The 6,000-nt window shown below is 42.7% G+C and overlaps 1 protein-coding gene across 4 annotated transcripts in view; it reads right to left on the bottom strand.

Moving 5' to 3' along the window:
• LOC138214246 (RNA binding protein fox-1 homolog 1-like) overlaps positions 1 to 6,000 on the bottom strand; it is a 278,008-nt gene that overhangs the window by 225,224 nt on the left and 46,784 nt on the right. For 2 of the 4 annotated variants that reach the window (XM_069175661.1, XM_069175649.1), the window contains exon 2: positions 2,964 to 3,011. The exons of the other annotated variants lie outside the window; for them this stretch is intronic. The gene's annotated coding sequence lies outside the window, so the exon portion shown is untranslated. The remainder of the gene's footprint in view (positions 1 to 2,963; positions 3,012 to 6,000) is intronic. 4 annotated transcript variants of the gene reach the window in all.

The following is a 6,000-nucleotide window of genomic DNA, read 5'->3' as shown; positions in this document are numbered from 1 at the left end:
CAGAGAAATGCAAGACGCCTCCTATGAAATACAAAGTCTTTTTTTCCCCACGTCATAGTATCATCAGCTAACTTAACTCCCTGGTTTTCAGTGTCCCGGATGTTCCTTCTGAAAATAATAAATTTGTCATTAGCCCAACAAGAGATGTACAATATGTTTGTGGGCGGTGCCTGGTTTGATTGACATGTCCGGGGGGCAGTCAGAAAAGGTGGCGGTGCATCGTGTCCTTCGGTTATCAATCAGATCCATCCCTCATTCCTTCCACAACTCCACTGTCTTGTCCAAATATTCTAACTTATGACCCCCAAATAATCAAAATGGTGAAAGCCAATAATGTCAGCCTCAAACATCAATCTGCAGTTCACATACCTGTGTGACATCATGGTGGCTTGTTTTGGGTTTATTCTAGCCACTTTTTTGTTTCCTTTGCATTTTATTTAATCTGCTCCAAGTAATGTTATAACATAATGACCTTTACTGACATTGGGTTCTTCAAAAATTCTTCAAAATGACACCACTTTTTTTTTCTTTTTTTTTTTTTTAAACCTACAATTTATCATGTAATTACAGTTCCATGACAGCTTGTTGGAGTCGAAATGCTGCTTCCCACCCATATTTAAAAAATTCTTTATTTAACGTTCGCTGAGCCAAGTTCTGTTTGATAAGGTTGGTTCAGTATAACCTGCCACCAAACGACTCCTCTTGACCTTTTTCACAGCAGACGTTTGGATTTGTCACAGTTGGTAATGCACAGGTGTATTATTGATGACTCAGTTTCATGATGGGTCCCAATGACCACAACAGTGAACAAACAAAAAGAGGAAATCCACTTAATGGCATGCAGCCATCACGATACACCTGCCCCCCCTCCCCCACACAATTGCAAATCAAAATGTCTGCTGTTAAAAAGGTCAATGAGGCAATCAGTCTTTAACTTTTCCAACCAGAGTCTCCAGAGGTGATCGACTTTAACTCTTTGGTATAAAAAAAAAAAAAAACACCTTTCCAACATGTGCCATCACTGGTCCAGCTTCATGTTCCTATTTACTTATAACCAGTAAATAAAGGTAAAAAAAAAAAAAAAGTTATGTATGTTTGAGTTCCCAAGCTTTTTTTTTAATAAAATGAAAGATGAAAAGGTTTATAATACGTTTACTAAATCAAAAAGTCCCTTTATCTTTGTTCTCTGAGGTTCATTTCTGCTGTGACAGTATAAAGCACACATACAGACCTCACCCTTTTATTGGGAGAGTGCTGGTGTCTTTGTGTTGACATGCTGTGGCTGAATTGCATTAAATGGCATTCTGGCTCCATCTAGTGTTCATCATCTGGTAGTGCGCGCCTGTTCAGCACCCTGGAGAGCTCCCTGTGAAGAAACCTGCAAGCGCTCCAGACCAACCAGACACACAGCCAGGCTGCTAACACTTTTTCACTGGGTGGTCATTCTGCAATAGCTCTGACACACACACACACACACACACACATACACACATACACCACACACACACACACACACACACACATACACACACACACACACACACACACATACACACACACACACACACACACACACACACAACACATACACACACACACATACACACATACACACACACACACACACACCACACACCACACACACACACACACACACACACACACACACATACACACACACCACACACACACACACAACACACATACACACACACACATACACATACACATACACACATACACATACACATACACACACACACATACACATACACACATACACACACACACACACCACACACACACACACACACACATACACACACACACACACACACACACAACACAAACACACACACACACATACACATACACATACACACACATACACACACACACATACACACATACACACACACATACACATACACACACACACACACACACACACACACACACACACACACACACACATCACACACACACACACACACACACACACACACATACCACACACACACACACACACACACACACACATACACACACATACACATACACATACACACACATACACACACACACATACACATACACATACCACACGAAATAAGGCTATTATAGTTTTAAATCACATTTCAAAAAATGTTAAACATCTCTGACACTAAAATAGGAGCAGTAGTCGAGAGGAAATGGTTATCCAGCATTTCATTGTTTGATAAGGTTCATTTTAAGTTTAAACCACTGCTACAAAGTTACAATTTTATAGATCAAAATGTATTCCTTGTGTTTCCCCTGTTGTTGTTGTTGTTGTTGTAGTTGTTGTTGTTGTTGTTGTTGTCAGGGAGCAACACAAAAACTAACTTTGGCAAATTTGGTTGGTCTAACTCAAATTATTGAAGTTCCATGTTAACTTCAGATGAACAGACAAATCGTTTTAGCACAGGAGTGTGAATTTCGTCTCATTGAAGGATGTTGGGACGGACTGATGGTGGGGTCTGGAATACACAACGCTTTCTGTCTGATGACATGGTGTCAGATTCAGAGAATATCTGGTCATTAATTAAAAGAGAAAAAACAACAGTGGATCAGATCCATCGCATCAGCAGGACAGTATTTCACTTCACCTTGTTGTGCATGAAAAATGTCTTTGTGTCCAGCTGGTCAACATCATGGGACACAACGTGGAATTTGTCACACAAAAATAAAGAAGGTAAAAACTAAATTGTTGTTGTCAAGCAAAAGCTACATCAGGCTATCTGCCAGCTGACAAACACAATGAACACAATATCCACTGATCGCTGGGAAAGATGAAACAACTTCATCCCCCATTCTTCAAGTAACGAACATTAAAACATCAGGCTGAATAATGAAGTAAAGAAAATGTCTTCTCAGTTTTGTGTTCAAATGAAATTGTGTATAAAGTTGAGAAAAAAAAAGAAAAGTGACATTTCTGTACTTACCAAGTCGCTGTCCTGAATTCTGTAGCTGCTACTCTCTGTGCTGAAGAGCTGTGGAACAAACACACACACACATACACACACACACACACACACACACACACACATACACAGACACACATACACCCACACACACACACACACACACACACACACACACACACATACACACAGACACACACACACCACACACACACACACACACACACACACATACACACAGACACACACACACACACACACACACACACACACACACACACACATACACACACACACACACACACACACACACACACACATACACACACACACACACACACACACACACACACACATACACACACACACACACACACACACACACACACATACACACACACACACACACACACACACACACACACAGACACACACACACAGACACACACACACACAGACACACACACACACACACACACACACACACACACCACCAGACACACACACACACACACACACAGACACACACACACACACACAGAACAGACACACACAACACACACACACACAGACACACACACCACACACACACACACACACACACACACACACCAGACACACACACCACACACACACAGACACACACACACACACACAGACACACACACACAGACACACACACACACAGACACACACACACACACACACACACACACACACACACAGACACACACACAACCCGTTTAGCTTGACATAATAAACATTACACTGGTTGTAACCTGCTGACGATGTGCCAGCAATTATTAACCAACACAATTAAATTTCATGAGAAAAACACACTTGACACCCAACAAAGAACTTGGATGGAAGCTGGTCCACAACAGAAGCACGGCAGCAAACCTGTTTCAATCAACTCCTCACTTGATTGACACGACATCTGTTTACCACCAGCGCTGTCAACTGGTGCGCATGTTAGCATGCTGATGTTAGCATTTGGCCAAACACAGTACTTCCAGCCTCAGAGAGCTGCTGTCTCGTACAGGTTGGATCTGGTCTTCCTGGTTGCACGTCGGTCCAGAAGTCTGGTGAACTTTGTCATAAAGTCATATTTCAGTTTCAATCAGAGTCTAAATGTTCAGGACTTCCTGTGATGCAGATTCAATTCCACTCAAGTCAGTTCAGTTCGATTTATGTCGCATCAAATCACGAATCATCTTTACGTTAAGACCGAGCATTTACAACAACAGTTCCCAGAAGAAGCAGCCATGTGTGATGAGCTGCATTCCCCGTCACAAATTCACATGACAACTTTAAAGTGATGCAAAAAAGTGCAAAAATAAAAAGAGGCGTTTGAAGTTTCAATAGCGACCGTACAAAAACACCTTCTACAGCAAACCGCGATGCTCACAGCTTGTTGACTCCGTCAGACGTCACAGCATGAACTCCTTCTCTGGAGCGCTTTTACACTCACAGGGAACGAGAGATCTGGAGACAAAGATGTTGAAGTAGCGAACTGAGGTCAGAAAGTCCTTCTCAAAGGTTAAAGCTCTTACTTTTAGAAATCTCACCAAAACAAAATAAAACATCATTTGGCTCCGCAGCCGTGAGGCGTAAATGACCAATCTATGGATCCGAGACACCCGAGAGGTTTGAAACATAATAAGTCTGTGTGTCTCAAACAGCAGGCCGGACTGAGATCTGAAAAACTCCAGCGACATTTGACCTTTTGACTTGCACCCAATCAGATGATGAACAGCCTTCACAGTAAGTTCAGTGACACGAGTGCAACTGAACTTGTTCTACAGATTCTCAGCTGCAGCTCGACCAATTTTGATGCAACAGAAATGAAGCACAACGATGCAACAGAGATTACAGTCACACGAGAACCAGCCGGCCTCGTCAGTGAACGTCTCACCGTTCACACACGGTCCGAGTACAGGAGCTCCAGGAGAGGATTCACTTCACTTCATAGACTGGGAGTCATCTTTTAACCAACATGGGATAAACATTAAGTCAGGTGGTGTAATATTGTGTTTCTGTTCATAAGACAGAATTATTCCACAAGTCCTTCTCTATTTTAAAAGACAGGTGAACTTGGATCTTAACTATTCCTGTTTATATTAATAAACCACTGAGTGTCTGACTCTGACAGCTCATCACATTTTCAGGAGTTATGATGTTCATACTTAGTAAAGCAGATGATGGCAGAGGACTCGTCTCTCCCCAACAGTAACCCTGAATATCGTCATATATGTCAGCCACATTAACTGATGACAGATTTACAACAAAATCCTCCAATGCTGTCCCATCAGTGGGCCACCACAGACTCCGCCCCCTCAAACTCACCTCCACCTCTCCACCAGCTGCACTCATTATCACCCGGGAGGACAGAAGCAGCTGGATGCTTGATTTTGGAGTTTTCTTCATTCGGTCAGTCATCTGGAGCGTGTGATTGTGTCGGCTGCTGAATGTACGTGTTGACACGGACACTTTAAAAACAGTGATCGTCTTCGTGTTTCCACATCGTGGTGAAGACTTTGGTGGAGAGCAACAAATCACAGCTCCACCTTGACCACACGCTTTAATTAGTGTTAACAGCTGCTTTCATCTGTGTGGCACACTTTTATAAAGGAAGCCTCTGGTGACCACACAGGAAACCCACATATCCATGCAGCAGGCTCAGTGTGTGTGTGTGTGTGTGTGTGTGTGTGTGTGTGTGTGTGTGTGTGTGTGTGTGTATAGAGACTCATATTCACAGTGTGAATCCCTGGTCTGGGTCAATAGTGAACCTGTGAACCCTGCTGTGGTTACCAACATGAGCAGAGAGCAATAAGGAGTCAGAAGATTGATTTGTGTGTGTGTGTGTGTGTGTGTGTGTGTGTGTGTGTGTGTGTGTGTGTGTGTGTGTGTAGAAGGAGGATATTGGGTTGGAGGGGATAGAGAGTTGCACAAATCCCCAATCACAAACAAAGCAATTATTCTGGACCATTTAAAGAAGTGAGTGAGATGTTCTTCTGCCTCCCTCTGCTGAGCATCGAGGATGAGCTGCTGAATATGA

The sequence above is a fragment of the Embiotoca jacksoni genome, unplaced genomic scaffold (assembly GCF_022577435.1).
Source record: "Embiotoca jacksoni isolate LCO1_2020_lvr unplaced genomic scaffold, fEmbJac1.0.p SCAF_69, whole genome shotgun sequence".
NCBI classification, from domain to species: domain Eukaryota; kingdom Metazoa; phylum Chordata; class Actinopteri; family Embiotocidae; genus Embiotoca; species Embiotoca jacksoni.
This window is presented reverse-complemented; position numbering and strand designations above follow the sequence as displayed.